The sequence below is a fragment of the Gavia stellata genome, chromosome 3, assembly GCF_030936135.1.
Source record: "Gavia stellata isolate bGavSte3 chromosome 3, bGavSte3.hap2, whole genome shotgun sequence".
In the NCBI taxonomy this organism is placed as follows: Eukaryota; Metazoa; Chordata; class Aves; order Gaviiformes; family Gaviidae; genus Gavia; species Gavia stellata.
The window spans coordinates 73,654,164-73,675,557 of NC_082596.1; positions in this window are offsets into that span (position 1 = coordinate 73,654,164).

A 21,394-nucleotide genomic window follows, 5' to 3' on the forward strand; every position below is an offset into this window, starting at 1 on the left:
GCAGGAGCTGAGGGACACCAAGAAGGTCGGTGAGCCCTAACTCCCCTTTCCAGCAAGCAAACTACCTTCTCCTATCACCCTTTCTGTTGCTTCCCCCTAAAATGGCTTATTTGCACACATACCGAGTATTTTTGGGGTATCAGGATATTTTTACTGTGTTGTCCTGTGTGCTGAATGCAATATCCATTAATTATTATTAGCATATTACCTTTATTAAGAAAATTTGGATGCTTGTTGTTATATGTCTTATGGCTGTAACTTTCCTCATCTGGGAATTCTTTATTAACTTGGCTTAGGTTCACCAGCCTGAGTGGTTTGAAAAGGCCATTTTAAAATAATGGAGAGAAATAAAAATGTCTTGGTGCAGTCAGGCTCCACTCCCTCAACTGAAAAACGTGGTGTTTTTACATTTTGAGACAGTTTCTCAGACAGCCAGACAAGGTGACATTAAACAAATCACGCTAATTACAACACAATTTATGTAGAGAGATTTTACTGGCCTGGTAATACTTGGCAGGAGCTGCCAATTACAAATGTTTCAAAAAAGAGCGTTTCTAGCATTAACTTTTTTGGTTCTTAGTGAAATGGAAAGATGGAGCCTGTTGAGCTCCCTTGTTTGTGCCAAGGGAAGCAGAGCTCAGTCCAAGCACAGAAGCAGGAGTCAGAGACCTGAGGTCAGGTCATGGGTTTCAGACAGATTTGCACAGACTGTGCTGCGGCCCTGGGCAGATCACTCCTGAATGCACCCCATGCCAAACAAAATCCGCAAGACTGTGTGATCCCTGGAGGCTTTGCATCTCTCTGGCCTCCGTTGTCCAACACCAGGTGTCCTGATGTGTGTGTCATCCCCAGAGGTGCAGACAAGACATTGCCATTCTGCTCTGGGAACATTTTGCATGGTTGATGGTACATCATACAACAGAGGGGAAGTTCGCACTCTCTATGCATTAGATGCCTCATTAACAGAACAAGGATTAAAAACTTCCCTATAACGCTTGCCAACAGCAAAATGAAATTTGTTTCCCAGGAGCCTGTAAAGCACTTTAAGCTTAAACCTCAGAGATATACATAGGGCTTTGCCTCCTATTCACTTAGCTTAAGGCTGTGATCATGTGAGATGCTACTTCCCCCTATCCACCCCCAGCTAGCGGTTACCTTCACCTTCACAGAACCGACAAAAGGGAATGGGAAAAAGGGAAAGAAGCCACCTCGTCCTGGGAGGTGTTCAGATGCATCACGCTGGTTTTGCTGCAGGGACAACAGCAGCCTGGTAATAGTAAATGGCTTTGGGGGCAGGGCCAAGGGGAGAAAGCAGAAGGGGAGAAGGCTGGTAACAGCCTTTCACTGCAGGGGTTTACTGAATGAGTCCCTGCCAATGCCATCTGACTGGGGCTCCAGTCTGTGCAGAGGCCACTGACCGCATATGGGAATGCAAAGTTCTGGGTTAGACCCCTAACTCAAGGGAGAGTGAGGCGGCATGGGGAAGGGTCCTCAAAAACCTGCTGCTCAGAGCTAAAGAGCTCAGACCTTTCCTTTGTCTTCTCTGGGGCAGCCAGAAAGAGAAGCCAATCAGATAATCAGGTCACTCTCTGGAACAGTAGAATAGAAACCCCCCTGGCAAGCTTTTCTTCATGTGCTCAAAGGAGGACAGCGTGAATAAATGTGATTTGGAGATCCTCAAACAGGCTGGTGGGTGGGATGCCTTGTTCTGGAGGTGGCTCAGATCCTCCTCCAAAGCAAGCTGAACTCAACTCTCTGAATTGGTAGCTAAACGCAGGGCTCCCAGCACTCAGCTGAGTTGCCCTCCTTCTCCCACAGTCATTTGCATAGCCTGTGCCTGGCTTTGGTATCCCTTGGAGATGCCTATAAGCATCGGCATACCTCTGCAGAGCTTGAGAATCTTCTTCCTGGGCTTCTTACGTTTTGCTCTGAGGTAGATTTGCAAGCAACTCTGCATCTATGCTTCGGGGGCTTTGTGCTGCTGGTGGGAATCGATGATCTCTGGTAAGTCCTGGATACTTACGGACATTGCTGAGGAGGTAAGCTGTATTTTTGAGAGGGTCACAAGTGCTCTAAATGGTAGATTTAGCATCAGCTGGAGATAGGAAGACCTTAATAGGCCTTGGTGGAGGTGGCACTTTTTGCATGCATAAAGGAAATGCAAAATCCTGCCCTGCGTAATAGCACCGTTAAGTACTGCAGTGCTTGCACATTCAGTGAGTATCCCTTTGGAGTTGTTGCCTTTGGCTCCCAGTGATTTGCGAAAGTTGCTTAGAAGAGGTTTGGGGGGCAGGGTACTACAAGGGGTAAAGCTTCCACAGGGAATGAAGCCTCCCAGCCTCACCAGCCATAGGAGTTCCTGGGAATCGAAGACGATGAGCACCTTGCCTCAGCAACCTGCCAGAGTTACACCTGAGTATGAGCAGAGCCTTTCCTGTGGTGGCGACACACAGAGCTAATTTTCCTTTACAGATGGCATGCGTCACTGTTGCTTGCCTGCGTACAGGCACATTTTCACGCTTGACTCACAGTTAGTCCAGCGCCACAAGCCAACACTGCCCGTGGTTACATGGAAATTTGGTAGGGTTGGGAACACGTATGGCAGGGGAGAGAAATAGGCCAGAAGAGTTATTTCAAGCAGATGTTGGTGATAGCTGCTGGTAGCAACAGTAAATTATCAAAAGGAAATAGATACATCTATCTTTTCAGAATAAAAAACAGCATCTGCACCTGAACAGGGTTCAGTGATTGCTAAATGGTTCCATAGGCAAGAGAAAAGCTTTATGGACAGAAGGTTTTGCATAAAGCAGTTGTTGTTTACACCTGAAACTGGTGTACAAATAAAGCCATTGCTCTTTACTGCCAATCCTCCCCTACTCTGAGCCAAAGCAGCCTGTGGAGCCACATGACAGCGCTCCTTGCAATTGTTCCTTGCAGGTGTAGGTTTTATAAGCGTTTGCCAATGGTTGTCCAGGTCAGCTCACATGCTGAGCCCCATTTAATCCAACAAAGCAATGTATTAAGAAAAGCTTGGAGGGGATTATTCAGAAAGAGGAACTTTGGCCTGGTTCCTAATTCCCCTTGGCTGGAAATAGGAGAACATGGAGTTAATTTTCTGCTTTGGATTGCCCTGCAGAGGAGTTCAGCTTTTTCCACTGAGGGTCAGGGAGACAAGCCACCATGGACAGAAGTTTTCTTGTACAGCTGCCTCACTTGCCTTGCCTTCCACAGGCAGCAATCACAGCCCCATAGACTGACCTTCAACTGGAGAAAAAAAAAAAAAAAGAAGCCTAAATTGTAAAACACTATAAAACATTAGGTCTGAAATCCAACCTTATTCTCCCTCCACATTCTGTTCCTTTTATACAACCATCACCATCATCTGTTTCTCCTGTATCTTCCCCCTCGCTAAGGTAGGTCACATAAGGTGTCTTCACCTTGAAAGGGTCAATTTTGGGACTCATGACCCTCTGGTACCTCTCACTGTGGCTGCACACTCCCTGCAATGGCAACCCCCAGATGCTACCGATGTGCTGGGGATGCCCATGACCCTCAGCACCAAAACTGCCCTCTGCCAGGTCTGTGTTTGACTTGAATGAGGCAGCAAGCACCGGGTTATCACGCTGTCTTCTACACCCCTGAAAGCCACCAGCATCCTGGGTTGAGAAGATGCCACTCCAATGTAGGGCACACGAGAAGGGAACCAAGGGACTATAGCCCTGCTGGTGCTCGCAATGACTGGGAGGAGCACAGGGAGGTGGTGAGGAGGGAGGAAAGTCTGGAATAAGTAAAGAAGAGGGGAGCTGGAGTAACCCCAGGACAAAGAAGATGGAGGAGCAGAAAGGATTTGCCAGTCTTAGCAAGGGAAAGAGTAGTGATGGCGGTAGGAAGCCCTGGGCATCGATATACTGTGCTGCATAACTGTAATGCAGTGTTGTTATTGCTGTGCTTTAAAAAATCACACACTAGATCTCAGAAAGCTCAAAATGAACTTAAATATCTAGAGACTGCTTAAAAACAGTAAGTTCAACCCTTTTTCTTTTCACTTCTCATTGTGAAAGGAGGATTCTGTTCATGTCTTCAGGCTTTTTTCTAGAAATTAACATTTGAGAAAATAATTTTCACCAAGCTGTGTGACTCAAAGAACTCAGGCTTTGGGGAAAACATCAGATATCACGAACCTTACCACTAAATGGCAAGCACTAGCAAGTGGGGGAATTGCCCCTTTAAGTTTCAGATAGCCTATTTTTTTGCAGAGGTAGCTTTGGTTTAGCAGCAGAGAACTGAGGTGGGAGCAACAGATCACATACTCCCCCCTGGATACTTTCCTTTTGTAGTTGTGTGTGACGTTGTCACTTAATCTTGGCTAGAAATGGGAATGGACAGTTTCTCTTTGTGCAGGGAGCATGGATATTTTCCATGCAGGCATTCACAGCCATCCATACATTTGAAGAGGCAGTGGGAAACAGGGTCTGGTCCCTGCTAGCATGGCTTCAAGAGACGGTTTCCAAGCAGAGGCTAAGCTGGGCCTTGCAGTCTGCTGCCCAGGCACATGTGCAGCAAAAAACCAAGCCACAGACCCGCACCCCAGCTGCGAAGTACCCCAAGGTACAGTGTTGTCCCCCTGGCAAGTTTTGTTTAGCAGTTGGAAATTCCTGATGAACAGCCGAAGTCTCCAAACTGCATCTGGACAAAATTTCTGGATGGAAAAAGAGCATATTTCTCGAGAAATCTGGGCTGTATCCAAAGCCAAAAAAATCCAGTTCCCCATTCAGACACCAAGTGATAGCCAGCCCCAGCCTTCAGATTCGCAAATCAAACCCCAGGCCTCCACATTCCTTCAGACAGTGTGAAAGCTAATTTGGGCATTTGCAGAAAATCCGGATAAAATCAAGCTCATCTTAATCTTTCATCCAATGAGACATTTGATGTATTTGAAAGTTTATCTCATCTTTTAAAATCACCTGTGGCTCCCTTTTAAGGTCTGAAATCATCACACCTGTAAGTCATCTCTCTATGGAAGTTCAGCTTCTTGAAATTAAATTAGAATAGGAAGTGGCTGTATACACAGATACACAGAATAAAACAGGCAAGGTGGCTTACAATGATGTATATTGTCTGTAAGGAAATGTATCAGCGGTTCCCCATACAAAATATACTTTTCTACCACTATGGAATGTATTAAATTACACTTTTTAATGTATTTTTTTCTTCTCCAGTAAGAAAGAGCTATTTGTCTGGATATCTCACTTGCCTGAACCAAACCCCAGGGTGTGTAGTGTCATCCATGTCACTGCAAGTATTTCTGGCAGTCTCTGCCACAGAGAGCAAGAGAAAAAGACTTCTTTCTAAGGACTCTTCCTCCTAGCTGAAGTGATCAAAAGCAACAAATAAGAAATGGCTTATTTCCTTGCTCACATGTTTTCTTCGCTCTGAAATATATCTTACAAGCATAATGAATATGAACTGGAAGAAATTCATGAAGATATGCGTACATAAACTAGTCCTATGCTAGATTAGACTACAGGGCTTTCCTTTAAAGGTAAAGCACTTACTTTTCCATTTTACACCTGCTTTTTTTAAGACTGTTATATTTTCTGAGCTTCAATAGATCACCCAAAGACACAGATAGCATTAGAAACCTCAAATCAACTCTCAGGAAAGTCTTCAGCATTCCTTGAAAATAAAACAGTAGTTTTTGTTAACTATGTTCAACTATTGGTTAATCGAGAAGTTTAAATAGTCAAAACTGCACTATTTGTGAAGCAGCTACTGATGACACCAGGTACCATTGTCTAGAATTGTGCTGGCTCTGTTCACCTTTTTCACCCCAGGAAGACAAAAGGAACGCTCCCCAAAAGACACTGGTATGCAGTATTCAAAAATTTCCCATCGGACACAGTTAACAGAGACTCGGTGGGAGCCCTTTTTGTTGCAACCCTCTGTTCAGGAGCGCTCTTGGGCTTGTGCTGAGGCTTTTTGGGGGTCCCACATTGCACCCCCCATCACTGAGGGCTCCCTTCCCCTCTGCCCCAGCTCCACTGGGTGACACTGTTTGTCCTCTCTCTTCCACCCAGGCTGGTATCCAGCATCTTCTGAGAACTTTCTGCTGACTAAGTTTCATCTGTACTTGGATGGGGGAGTTATCACTGCTTCTGCATGGCTTGGCTTACTGGCTGTGCCAGCTCTAGTTTCCCACTCTGTGGCTCCTGCTTGACCATGGATGGCAAGGGAAGTGAGTTAGCAAGCCCTTTCTCTTTTCAGCTGTTTTCCAGAGAAAGAAACATAAGCACATCAGACTGCCAGACAACACATCGCAGAGATTCTCCCACATGTTGCTTCTTTCCTTTTTTTTTTTCATGTCAAGAGCTAAAAAGGTGGGTGACAGATTTCAGGGCGAGGGGGGGTGTGTTTATGCTGAGCACTGCTACTCCAACCTCTCTGTCTTTTACACTTGAACGGGAAGGGGCCCTGAAGTGAGGCACTAAAGCCAACAGCTTATCCACAAAGCGCCTGGCTAATTAGTCATTAAAAAAAAAAGAACTGCAATCTGTCAAGAGAGGAAAGAGGGGTTTAAAAGGATATACCTTTATAGCTATAAATTACTACAGTTCAATCCAAAAAAAAAGAATTACAGGATAATGTGTAAAGGGTCAATTCAATAAAAGGAGAGAAAGAGACACCCGAGTTTCCTTGAACTCACCAGGGAGGCAGCTGTGTTCGGTGCGCTTGCTGCACATACATGTAGCTAGATAATTGCTAGGTTAGGAGCCGAAATAGCAGCATGTGGGCATGATCCAGAGGAGCAAGCAGACACACAGAAAAAAAAAATCATCAGCCCAGCCTTGGGCAAAGTTTTGCTGCATGCGGAGTAGATCAACTATTTATTTCTGAAATTTACACTTTGTAAAATATAAATAAGCAGGGAGGATCAGCGTGCTCCCCCAGCAATGTACATATCCTCTGATGGATACTGCATTTGGCTGTATCTAATGAGTGCAGCCCCAGAAACAAGACTAGAGCCCTGCAGGAGTTGCTCTCACATTACATTTTTTAGAAAGCAGCTCAATTAATCTTAAGGTTAACTTAATTAAGTAAAGCTCACCTCCTTAACAGGCTCTTCTAGGCTTTTATATCATACCAGGTACTGTGGAGTCATTCATTAGGCCTCACAATGTGCCTCTCAGGTAGGGAAATATGCGCTAATCGTATTTCACAGAGGGTTCCGACAAAGGCAGAACAGTTAAGCCCGAAGTTTTGAACGTCTGGCCTTCAGGAGTCGTGTAGAGACACAAAACAAAATCTGGGGCAGGGGAAGGAATCCCACAGCGCCCAGGGGACCTCAAGAGCCAGACAAAGAAGGAGAAGGAGACCGGAAGTAAAGAGTCGCCTGAAACATGGTGTGCTGCATGTTCACAGTGGACCACCAAGGTTCTTGGGGCTAGGGTTGACTGGAGAAAAACCACAGCCACACCCATCCCGGCAGCTGGGAGGTCCGGGGGAGCCAAGGGCACCCAACGGTGTGATAATAAGGATCGTTTCTGACCCATTTTAGGGTCCTGCTTTCCTCTTAGATAAAAGGAGAGCTCACACCCATCAGTGGGTGTCAGCCCCGGCAGGGCTGTCACAGCGCAAACCCCAGTGGAAACCCTACATACAAACATGGCTCGTGTCGCCTGCATGCCGTGAGCAAACCAAGTCACAGCGGGCCTGTGCTCTGCCATCCACGTTGACATGTTGGTGACAGTGCAACATGGAGTCTGGCGCAGGGATGCATGCATGTGAGTGTTGGAGACTGGGGGGAACTGTCTTTTGTTCTTACATGATGGAGAAGGGAGTTTGTCCTGCTGTCCTACAGTCAGATGTACTGCAGCAAAAGAAACCTAAGGGAACTGGACAAGGTCACCAAGAGAGAGAAAAGCAAATCTGAAAGAGGTTTTCAAGACATCCTGCCTTGAATCTATGTCCCAGTTGCACTCTTCCTTCCTGTCCTCACACTCCCAAGTTATAATTCCTTACCCCCACTTTTCTTTTTCTATAAAAGAACAAAACGAACGTAATGTTTATTGTTACAAGCAGCACAATGCCATAACCAGGTTAAGAAAATAATTGACTGAATGCTGACGTATATTACTGAAAACTTAATTCTGAAAAGCTTCATTCGCTCATTGGGGATGCTTGTCTTGCTTACAATGTCACTTCTGTTACAAGTGTTTTAAAGGGCAGATACTTCTGAGAATGAGAGGAGCCTGATGGTCTTGTGAATTTGGCATGCAAATTTACCACGCAGATTCAACATCTGCTTCCTCACCTATCAGTGCTAATAAAAAGCGTGTGTATTTGCCTCATTTGCAGAGAGGGAGAGAGAGAAAGAAAGAGAAATAAAGGAGAGAAGGAGAGATACAACGAGAGGAAGGAGGAAGGGAGGAAACGTGTGCCTAGAGCGGCACGAGAGGTTAGAAGAGCTTTATGTACATCACTAGCACACTGTCCCTGTCTTTGTTAGCGGTCTGCCAGTTCTATATCTGCCTTGAAAATAAGTTCCTTGGTGCTGCTTAATTACTGCATCATCTCTGAAGTTTCAGAGACAAATACATCTCCCAATAACCCTATTTTTATCTTGTCCTATTCTCAACATTTTCAAAAATGCACCTGCCACCCCAGCCTCAGCCAGCCATACCCATCTTTTTGCATCTTGCCTCAGAGCTTCCTAAGCATTTTTTATACCTATTTTCATGAATCAAAGTGGTTGCTTTAAAGGTTGATTTTTCCCATATGTTACTGTTTTGGAGGTAACAGTCTTGGTAGCTGATTAGGATCTTCCCTTTCCCCTACTAGAACAGAGTCCATGTTTTAAGGACACGTTTTGCTCACCTTCATGTTCATTATCTACCTCATTTTAAGCAAGCAAGCATTTCTCTTGAAAAAATGAAATCTGTGGTAGCCCCAGACTTCTCCTAGAGGAACAGCTAATGTGCGCTCTGACACAGGAGATCAGCAGCCAATACCCCATGGAAGCAAGAGTGTCTCTTTGCTGCCTAACCTGGAGATGTCTTGGGCACACATGGATTTGCAACTTTAAGGAGGCTCCCAAATCTTAGCCATTTTTGAGGGACTTTAGATGATCTTCATTTCAATATCTCTTGCTTTCCTGTAGTCAAATTAAATCACACGTGCTGTGAGCAGCCTAACACAGCTAGCACAGCTCTGTATGGTGGGCTGTTTTTCCAAACCTTGAGCATTTGGCATGTGAGGTCACACTCTGCAACCTACACAGCAGAGGGCAATGATTAAAAAGTGTCCTCTCTAAAAAAGGAAGGACCCATTTTATTGGCAAACCAGCAGCAGCAAGAGATTATGCTAAGACTGTGAATAATGAAAGCATGATAAAAGTATATGCTCTTTTTCCCTCCTCAATCCCTTTATTCTGTTTTCTGGTATAAAAACAATAACCTGCTGTTGTCCACCAGTTTTCTGATGTAGAGAAGACCTAGAGTCCCCTTGAGGTTTGAGAGGCTAACTCTGCAGTGAAGAGCCACATGGGTTCATGCAGACCTCTCCTAGCTCACTGGGAAGACCAGGAGGAGCGCTCAGGGTGGTGTGCCAGCAAACTGGGGCTGAGAAATACATAATGAGGTAGTCCTTTAAAGCAAAACAAAACAGAGGAGTAGAGCTGGAGACACATTGTTGAAAGGAGCATAAGTGGAAATTTTTGCCAAGCAGTGTGGGACTGCCAAACCCACAAGTGGTTTGAGACTACCTCCCAGCTCATGGCTTGGAAAATGTATTCTGTGTTAAGAGCTACACATGCTCCTAAGAGCCCATAGTTTAGCCCAAAAGTCAGTCTGATTAATTCATACACAGGCCAGGACTGGGAGCAGCATGAAGGTGGGAGCAACAGAATAGAGCTGAGGAGAAAAGAAAGCAATCAAGAGAAAATACACTTCGGACCTCTGTGGTAGTGGAGATACTGGGTGCTATTAACAGTCAGGGGGATTGATGTTGGGCCACCTTTAGAAAAGGCAGCAGATAATGAGAAACTGTATTAAGAACAAATCAAGGTGGGAAAAATTTACTCCTGTCTCTACTGAGAGAGACTGTGGATGGAAAATTTGGAGAGAGATGGTGAAAATACTAAAAGAGGCCAAACAAACAAATTCCACTAGAACCAGCAGGCTGTTTTTAAATCGTGTCCTTTAATAATCTACTAGTTGCATTACCATAACATGCCATTGCAAACAACTGAGCTCCCAACTTCTGCTGTTGGAAAAAAATGATGACCTGGGAGAAAGAATTTCTGTAGTAAATACCTCACCATAAATAATAAGATGAGGTTGTTTAAGTGACAGCTCCTTGAAAAATTAGCTTAACTTCCTAATAACTGTACTACATAGCTTAAAGAAATCTAATTTTATCTCTGCCTCCCACACAGTAAATCTCTCTATCACATTCTTTCCTTGCTTCATTACTATTTCTTTCCTTAATAATCAGCTACTTAAAAGATTGGGGATAATGTTAATAATAGGCAAATTAGATACACAGAAAAGAAGTGTTTTCTGTGCTTTCAGAGGTACCCAGCACGACTGTCATTAAACCAAAACCGAGGCTTGAGGCGGAAGCACAGAAACCTGAGCAGGCCGCTGCAGAACAGGACAAGGACTCTGGCTAACTTAGTGTCGAGCAGACAACGTTACTCAGTGTTGCAATGGTGAAATATTTAACAACGGGTGCTCCTCTCCCCTTCAGCATTTTTCTCCCATAAACTAATTAAGCTATAGTATTATGAGCGCTTCCTTTCAGGCTAGGCTTTCCTTTTAGCATGACTATGGGCAGGCTGGGCAAAGCTGGGTTATTGCTGTGGTGAAAAAACTGGCACTACATTTTGCCTCAGTCTCCTTTTTTTTTTTTTTTCCCAAGCTCTACACAAAGCCACTCACATGCCCAGTGGCTCAATCTCACTTCCAATTAAGTCAATGATAAAACTCACATTGACTTAAATGGGAGCAGGTCTGCATCCCAAAGGCTAATAGTCAAGGCTTTTAACAGTCAGACTACTAATAGGGAAAGTAGGAGTTAGAAAATGTTGTCTTCTTCTCTTTTCTTAGGAGCAGTAATTCAAAGTGAATACAGTAGGCATGTTTGGTTTGAAATTATTTTCACGGAAAAAAATACGTAGTGAGTCTATTTATAATGTGGTGATTCAGCTCTTCTTATGCGTGGATGGATCTGTTGCAGAGAAGGAGGCAGCACATAGCAGGAATTATCGACTCTCCCTTTAAATAGTTTTCAAGCCCTTTCTTAGCCCTTACTATATTCAGCCCTGACTATATTACCTAGCCTGTGCAGCAGTGTACACTGCTGTTAAAATGTTTTGGCCAATTCACTTGGTAATATTGGAGTTCACTGCTGAATAAAGAGTAAAAATATCTGGCACGCTCCAGGCACTTCCTGAGCACTGGCCTCCTGCTATGGACAGAGCCCATACAAGGCCCAGGAAGAAAGAAAATTTTGTTTTTCTTTTTACAACATTGACAAAATTAAGTGAAAGGAAGAGATTAGATTAAAAATGGCCACATTAATGTTAATTTCTCTGTCATGAACCCATATACTTTTGGGGGGGGGGCGGTAATCCATAAGTGCAGGGCGGTGTGCTGCAGTGAGCCGGTGCCCAGCGGATACTCAGCTCAGTTACCACAGGCATGCAGCTGGAGGGCTGCCACAGTAACCCTGCAGCTCCCTGCCCAGCACTGCCCCAGTACATACAATGGAGTCATTCTGGGGAGACTGACTCCATGGAAAGCTTGAAACCTTCTGTCAGCTGGATTTTACGTTTCTTCAGGATGCCCGTGACGGCCATAGTTGTAACTGCACACCACGTGAGGGAAAAGGGAAGCCTGCCTTGCCCTGCCACAGTGTTGAAAGTATTTTCCGCCTATTCTGGGTATTGTTTGTTCATCACCTGGTGGACGCATTCCACCTGTAGTTATGTCTTTCATCTCAGTGTCTTTTCTACTCCTTGCTTTTCCCCTGCTAGTAGAGTAGTAGAGTGAAAGGAAACGTTGTTTGCCTTTTGCAGTGTTTATTATCAAGTTCAAATGGAGAACGCTGAACTGTAGCACTGCCTGGAGTAACCTGGTGTGATACGCCCATGCAGGAGGGAGAGGTAAAGGGGACAGCTTTTGTGAATGACATTCAAGTTCAGCTTGCAGGTTTGCAACTCTTCCGAAAAACGGAAATGGCTCGTGCAGCAAAACTGGGAGCAAAGTTTCATTATCTGCTACTCTAAGGGGAAGCCAGGTGGCTTGGTAGAAGTCGAAGGAGTTGCTCTGGATGAACATGAGGGTTACAGGCATCTATAGCATCAGCTCCCAAATGTTTGCACCTCTTCTCTCCCCAGTTTGCTATTTAGAGAGTACAGATGCACGCACCCACACATGCGCTGTTCTTCTCTCCTTTTCTGCACCATTCTCCTTTCCTGCACCATTCTCCTTTCCAAACCTTTTTGATTATCATGGCTTCAGAATTCAAAACAGTCCCAGCCTATTTCTCTAATTAAAGCAGAGATCATGGTTTTGCATTTCTTTCTGCGTCAAATGTTGAGAGCCAACAGCATTCAAAACAACCATAAAGTTGATACTGAAATACTAGCTTGGTACAAGTACAAACTGCAAAACCTCTTGAAGGAGGAAGCAGTGCAGTCCTGAAAGCCATGGTTCTGGGTCCCCTCCTCTTCCACTCTCCCTCCCTCAGCACCTGACTCTTCCTCCCTCTCTCCCAGCCCCTTTAGAGCAGCATGACCTGTACTGAGAGCCTTTGCCCACTCCCATGCTGTGGATGCCCTAATCCCAGCATACTTCCCTCCTGCTCCAGCTGCACCACATGACCTGTAGACCCCCTCTGGCCCCATGTGTCTTGGAGCTCCTCTCTGGCACAGAGATGGCGAGGAGAAGATGTACCGTTGGCATTGCATAGGAAATCCCACCTATCTCCCTGCTGCTGCTGGCTCTGCCTCATCGTTGGAGAGCAGCAGAGGAGAAAAGCATCAGAAGTGCAGTGGGGCCAGACAGGAGCCCACCGTTGAGGTGAGGGCACCCAGCGACTCCGGTACGGTTTGGTACCATGTGCACAAAGACCAGCAATGCTGCCACAGTGTCAGCATGTTGGCCAGAAGCAGGACGCAGGAGCGTTCAGGACAGGCCTTGCACTGCCACGGCAGCCACTCTGCCTTTAAAAAAGGTAGACAACTTTGAAAAATGTCCTCCCACAGCTAGCTGGCTTTGCAGGCCAGTGTGAAGAGGGAAGAAATCTCCTCCCCTCTTTCCTGCTGCCTCAGGCACTGATCTGACTCACCCCATCACTCCCACTGGGATTTTGAGTCCACCCCGTGTCAGAGTTACAGGATTGCTCTGCCAGATCTTCCCTTGCTCCCTTCCTTCACCTGCAGGGAGGAGGGATGTCCCCTGACTGGCCTGCCTTGCCCAGCCTGGCCCCATTCAAGGAGCGCTACCAGGACCCCTGTGCTCGCTGTGCCTTTTTGGCTTGGCTTAATTTAGAGGGGCACCCTCTTTCCTGACTACTGGAAGTTCACCCAAGGCTCTTAACGGATGTTTTCCCTGCATCATGACTGCTGATAAACATTCTTCATTAAAGTACTAAATTAATCTCTGCTGAATATATGCGATGCAGCCTGAAGCCCACCTCAATCTCCATTAACTGCATTGTTCTTGCCGCCGAGAGAAGTAAGATTTATTTTAGTCAGTAAAGTGAACAAACACCACCTGTGATCTACTCAGGAAGCTGACCTGAGCTAGAAGGTGACATTTTTACTGTTCCTTTTTACTATAACAAAGGCTAATGGTGCATGGATTATTATGCCTCCAGCAGAGCCGTCTTTTTCAGTCGAAAATGAGGTTTTTGTCAATTAAATTCTCAGTGAAACAGAGACATGTACACCATACATATAATAATTCAATTTTAAAAACATACTGAAAGAAAGGAGCTTTAAAGAATGGTGCTGTAAATGACAGATAAGAATTTTTTTGTGGCTTGAGTGAATTGCCACTTTTGTTTGCATGTTCTACATAGTGATCACAGACTGAATCAGCCTGCAAATATGAACTGCCCCTTTGCTTTCCAAGCAACTCACCGGTTGAAGTAACTTACATAGTACCACTGTTTTATGGATAAACAGGCTAAGTCAGTTCCTCATCCTGTCAGTATGGAGCTCTGACAGTCAGTAAGTTCATGTTTTGAAGAGGGATGGAGAAACTCTTTCAGTGAACTGCGTGGGACTTTCAAAGCATAAATAGAGCTTAAATGAGGACAAGGATACTTCTTTATTACATCTCTTTTTCACACTTAATGCAACTCCTGGAAAGTTCAGAGCCTGTAGGAGTGCAGGCTTTTTCCATACATGTTGCAAAGCAGGCTTCCTCAAGCAAAATCAAACAGTATGTGCCAAGGAGACAATGCCTCCCCACTTTGTCCTTCAAGATGTACTGTGCCTGATTTCCTGCACATGGCATGATAGTGTTAAAAATACACTCAGGAATTACGTATTAGGGCTTGCATTTTGCTACGTGCTCTCTGCTAGGACTGTCTGAGGGTCTGAGCCTTAATAGGGCTCAACAACTTGAGTGCTCGTCAAATCAGAGGGGGCTGAGGGTGCTCAGAGAAGGGGGAGTAGAATGGGGAAGCACAGAACAGATGAAATCACAAAAGGTTCAGGCGTGCTTGGGATAAACTTTTAGATTTTGCCCCCCACACTCAGTCTGCTTCTCTATCACTGTCTGGGAACACAAGACAAAATCAGAGCTAGGATGATCATGTCGACTTGTGCAAGAAGGCAGACCAGGTGGGAATCACGTGCTCCGATGCAGGTCCCAAAGGATGTGTATGCCTCAAGTGAAAGGAGAGGAGAAAGAAAAGAGCCTTTTAAAGGAGTAATTTAGGTCTGTTCAGGACTAAGCTTTGGTTCATTATTTGAAGCAAATCTTGTGAAGCAGATAAATTATAGACAGTAAGACTAATGTTGTAATGATTATCACTGTCAAAGGCACCTAACTCCTTCAGATTCCCTTGAAAATCCCTGTACTGCTGCATGTTGCACTGACAGTAAGGGCTCTGACTAGTACGAGAAGAAAAAGCTCCTACTATTTTCATGCTTCATCTATAGTTTCCATAGCAGATTTGGCAACATCTCAAACCTTCCTCAGCCCTTTACCTATTATCAGTTATGTTATGTTACAGTGCTGCATTTTAATTGCTGTGTTTTCTGAGACAGAGGGAGCTGAATCTAAATATATCTCAAGTGCCAGCAGTGATGTTTAGCACAGCTACTGTAATTAAGTATTAGGCCACCACCAACAAATAAACTTCTCACTTGAGCAAATAGGTTCTCTGAAAAACACCTGAACGCTTGACAAAACTCCATTTTCTGTTATTTTAATATCATTAGGAGGCCTTGGCTTTCTTGATTGTCAGGGTGTGCATCTAAACTGCCAAGAAATGACCCATTTTCGATCACAGCTCTTTTCCTTTCATGAATGCAGACACTGACAGCTCCAACAAAGATGCTCAGCTAGGAAGCTTTTTCTCCTTTAAGAGAAATGAAATATTGCTGAGTTAAAACCACTAATTACAGTTTATAATAACAATACTTCCTGGAAAAAAAAATAAACTATACTTAACTGCTGGGTTTTTTTCTTTAAACTAGGGGTTTGGCTACAGTCTGATGGTTAACTACTTGCAAAAAACTTCTCAAGTGGTACAGTCTAGCTGGTAGATTCCAGAACAAAAAAATTCCCTTCTCCCACAGTATAGACATATTTTTCTGTTGAACTATTTGCTTTGTATTTCTAGTGCAAAACTTCATGTATGCAATAGGAAGCAAAGAATTTGAATAAAGATCACTGAAGAAAACCCAAAGTACCTCCTTTACTTTGAGTATTTTAGAAAGCTCTTGGAATTTTTGCTAGCCCATATGGGATACTTCAGAAAGGGGAAAATCGCTAGGTAAAATGCTTAGGCTGGAGTAACTGCAGAGATTTATACCCAGACCTCCACTCTTCCATCCAAGTACATGTGTCCCTGTTTTCTCCTGAAGTGTTGTCTCCTCCAAGGTCTTCCACTGGGACTGGGAAGTTTTTCTCATTCCATTTTTCCCTCAGAAAATGTCTGAACATGACTTGTATTTGAGAATACTGAGAGATGGAGTTTCTCTAGCAAGAATGTTCAAATTATCAGGTTTTACACTCCTGGGATTGAAAGAGAAGCTGGAGGTGGAGACATGCACATAGAGATGAAACAACTGGGCTTTTCAACCCAATGGGAATTAACAGAGCAATGGATGGCTCTGGAGCATTGGTGTCCCATGAGTTATTTTGCTAATTCTTTCCACTGACTTGCACCAAAGATCAGGAGGACAAACTGAACACTGTAAATGGCATTGAAAACAAAGCCAGGAGTACTGACGCAGAAGGCCACTTTCTGAATGAAAGCACTCTCTCCCATTTAAATAATAGCTACACAAAGTGTTCAGGAAACACTGAGCCTGATCAGAGAAGTGAAGGTGAGAATATCTATTTACCTTTTTTATAACTACCTTTTTATTTTTCCCATGGGAAATAGCAATCTAAAATGGACTACAAAACCATAATATTTATCAGGTAAGGGAATCTTCAAAAAAATCTGCCTTGTGATGATCCAAGGACCAGTTCCTGCTAGTCTTAATCCCTTGAGCAGAGCTTTGTTTTGTGTGTATTGCCACTGAAATCAATGAATACAGAATGGGGCAAAGTCTGAATGATCATAGACAGTCTGGAAACACACTCTAAATTATTCAGCTCTTACCCCAAAATTTAACCGTGTTTACTGCCACATGAGGAGACATGTCTTTGTAGCTTCCTAAAAGATGTCAAAATGGAAGGATCAGAAGAAAGAAGGACATTTTTAATCACCATGTTATTTTAACGACTGAAAATACAAATCCAGGGTCCTCTTCTGGGTATTTCAGTGGCATACACGTTTTTAAATGCATATATTTAAAACATTATATCCCAGTATATCCAGTCTAATGCAGTATTAAAAAGGAAGATTTCAGTTGAGTATACTTCGGTACTTTATTAGATGGGACATACTGGCACGCAATGTTTTAAACAAGTAGCAAAGTTAAGCCAAAACAAAGAAATCGTGTTGCAGCTCCTACTCAAATTGAGGCTCACCCTGAAGTCAGCTGCTGAAGAAGTGAAAGATTTGTCCCAGTGAGAAACAAAAAAATTCATTGCTAATCATAGGCATGTTCTCTGCTTAAAACATGTGAAGCTACTTAATTCTATTTCTACTGAAAGCTCACACCTACAACTGCTGAAGTACAGAAACAAAACTGCTCAGTTTCAAAAGGGCAGATCATGAGATACTTGCAAACTGTTTAATGTTTAATTCCGTGATTCTAGTCAAATTTGCAGAAAGAAGCCAAAAGACCAATGCCAGTGGCATTGTAAGCACAGTAACTTTTACTACCTGATTCAGATCTTTCAATCTGCATTCAGGAACAGGCAGAAATCTGATATGTCCTCTGGATCTAGGAGAAAGCTTCAAAGGCTAGTGCCAAGAATCACATTCCTGAGTCGGCTTCTCTCAGATGTTCAGTGAAGTCCCACGCCCGTACCCATCTCTCATGCTCTCTTTACACCTCTTTCATGTTGGTTTCTTCTACTTGTCTCAGACTTGAGTTGAAAAGATGTGCCCCTCTGGCTGCAACACAAGACACGAGGGTTCAGAAAAGCTCCCATGTCCTGTGTTGTAGCCCGAGGTCTCACAATAGTTTAGAGCAAACCCTCTGGAGTGCAGGCTTGTTTCGTAGGCAGAGCTCTTTTCCTGCACTTTTGAATTCAACCTATGTGTCAATCTGTGAAAGAGAATCGGAGAAGAATGGAAATCAGGTGCTTGTGGACAGCACGCAGATAACACTGTGTGCTATTGCTACTGTCAACATTGCAAATGGAAAAATGACCCAAGTAGCTGCCAACTGGAGGCAGAAAGGTCAAATTCAGACCCAGAGTTAAAAGCTGTCTTTTGGCTGACCTCAGCAAAGACATGCCAGCTCACAGCAGTTTGAATTAGTCTTACTGTCTTTCCAGCATGATCTCCAAAACTTGAAGACTGGAAGCATTTCTTTGGCAGCTTTGCCAGCACCTAGTCTTTCAATGGCAGATAAAACTAGGCAAATAATTAGCAACTAATCATGTATAAACAAATTCTGCCTTTTGTTTCTTGTTTGCAAATTGCCCTTACACAGATCACAACATTTCCAAATTTGTTATTCAGAATTATTTATGAATGCCTTCATAATTAATAATTCCAGGTCTGCAGATCACTCGTAAGGAGTTGTGAACATTTGCAAATCACACTGCATTTCTTAATTATATAAGCCATGTAAAACTTATTCCTGATGAGGTTAGTTGTCTAATTAACTAACTGACACTGTGGATATGCAGCTCAAGAAATCATTTTTGATAGACATTGAAACTTTTGAATTTAAAATGGGCACTGTTGAGAATGGTTTCTGCTAATAAAGCTGCATGCCAAATATCCACAGAAACAATCCCTAGAAATGGCTGAAAGAGTTAAACTGAAATTCACTTATGAATCCAAGCAGATATTCACAGGACAGCATGTTTTTTACTGCTTGCTCAACTCAAGTCATAAATTAATGCTAATGAAAATATTCAGAGCTGTTGTTGAATGTCTTATGAGCACAGTATTTACCTGTATGTGTTCTCTTCCTTGTGGACTTACAATTCATTCCCAACTGAAATGCTTTGAGAGGCAGAGCTTGAAAAAACTTTTTTTTTTTTTTTAATAAATGTCAATCCAGTACAGTACATTGCTGTGCATTACAATAAAGATCAGCAACTTGGAGCCAGGTATACAAGACAAGATTATTGCTATCTTTGTTCAAAATATCTTTGGCAGATTTATTGCTTTTTTGTCCCTGACTCTCTACATATCACTTTTATGCTGTCGCTACTTCATTTGGTACTTTTGCTTCTCCAAACAAACTCGAAGGAGCGAGAGAGGAAATGAAGTGTACTTAGCTGCTATTTTTATGAAGGTGACCCACTGAATGCCTGTTCAGGCACTCTGATGATAAACACTCACATTAATAGAATTTAGTAAATTACATAAGCCGTTTGCTCTAAAATGTCAAACTTCTGTTTGAAAGATTTTTAATTTTTTTTTTTTAACTTTCCTATCTACTTTAAATAGAACTCACAGCTATCAGCTTTGTTCATTTTCAGACTTATCTAGCATGGAATAAAGTACAGTTCAACCAGTCACAGCTCAGATTAGGCAAAGGACAAAGCTATGAATTAAAAGATCTTTCCATATGAGCACATCAAAAGGAATGCCGACAGTATTTTTGACAATAACATGGCTCTTAAGGTTGTCTAATGACAAGTGCAACAACAGTTTTCAGCTATTAGTCTGCAACTTGAAGAACCCCTAAAACTTTTTGTGTATGTATTCTGAGATTTTTGCTATGAATTATATAGTTTATCTAGACATTATTTTTTTCCAGCCACCTGCCTTTCTTATCTCAGCTGCATAGTAAAAAAAAAAACCCAACCATTTTTACATTCAGCGTGAAAAAAAAATCATGCCAAGCTCCATCTGTCTTAGCAATTCCCTAAACTGTGCCTATATAGGCACTAAAAGGAAATCAAAACACAGAGTACTAGAAACTTGGGACCCAGAATTCATCTGCTTTTTACAGAAAAATTATGTTCAGATAAAGCTAAAAGATTCACTCCATACCTATTACAGCAAGGAAATTCAAGGTTAGAGATGAAATTGCATCCTTAAAGATTTGCTGATGCCCTGTGTAAAAAACATGAAAATCATTTGGGTTAGAGAAGATTCTGCTTAATTAGTCTGTATTTCCTTCTTTTGTGTCTCCTCGGTTTTTTGTCCACTGAAGGCATTTCCAAGAGAAGTTACTCTGAGTTCACAAGCCTCTCCGGAATGGTCTCGTTGTCTGCTCTGTGCAACGTCTCAAATAGGAAGCAGGACGTATTAGCACTGCAGCCTGCTCTGTACAACACATCCTGTTTTATACTACCAACAGGGGTAAGTCAATTTATGGATAAATGGGAAACCTGCTCATTCCTCAGGATTCATTTCCCTAGTCTGACAATACAATCATCTTTCACTCTATGGCTATAAACTTTGAGTCATGATGAATACTGATGGCATGGAGGGCGAGGGAGAGCTTTGCAAATCACTGCAAGCTGCAGTGAATGATCATTGAAATTTGGCCTCTAAGCTGAGCTGGTCAGCATAATCTTCACAGTTAGCTGTTCGAGAACAATCAGGGGCGATATCATTAGCCAGACAGTCATTATTTCTATGGTTTGCATAAGGAACAAGAATAGATATAATGTGTTCATATGACTACAGAGGAGTCCAAGGGGTCCTTCCCCGGGTTGAGGAGCTGCCATTCCAGACCCGGCCATCAAATCAAACCTCTAAACTGGAGGTCTGAGAGGAATTCTGACTTCCACCACCTAACCCACCCTTAAAATTTGGTGGTGTGGCTGGACTCAAAATGGGAAGGGGGTTATTTTCCAGTTCCAGAAACACATCACAGGGATACTGAAGCCACAGAATGTGAATTTGAACTCAAGCCAGGGTGATTTGTCCTCATCTTCAAGCCACTAAATTTCCTTTGGATCTGAATATTGCCTTCTCTGCCCATTACTATTATTAGTTAAGGGAAGCATTTCTTGCCACTGTTGGAATAAATTTTCTTTCCCAGCCCCCATTCTTTGTTACAATTTTTGAGTTTGTGACAAATACCCTTTTGTTCTTCTAATTAAATTTCACATCTGTTCCACACCAGTTCACCTTATTCTTTAGAGAGTACAGTCTGGCTGGGGCACACTAAAAATTTCAGTCATTTTATACAAAAATAAATGTGAGTATGTGTTACAATTTACCTAACCACTGTGAATTAATTTGGTGTTTAAGGTGACACTGTACTAATTACATATTAGCACATTAATGTAGCTGCAGGCTGTAATAATATCCCTTTGAATGAACAGTGCACACTTCCAGCAAAGTCCTCAAGAACTGTTTTGGAATGCAAGAAAGCAATAATCAATCTCTTGTTGCTGCTACTTCAATATAAAGTGAAGAACTGTCTAACTTTATTTTTAAGAACATCAATCTCTGTTTATTATTAGTAAAACATTTTTGACAAATTCTGCCCTTGCATGAACACAAACCCTCGTTGTACTCAATAGGTACACTGCACCTCAGGCAGAATTTGGGCCCCGGTGACCTTAAGATCTCCATGAGCCCAATCTTCTTCTAATCTGTATTCACTGTGGGA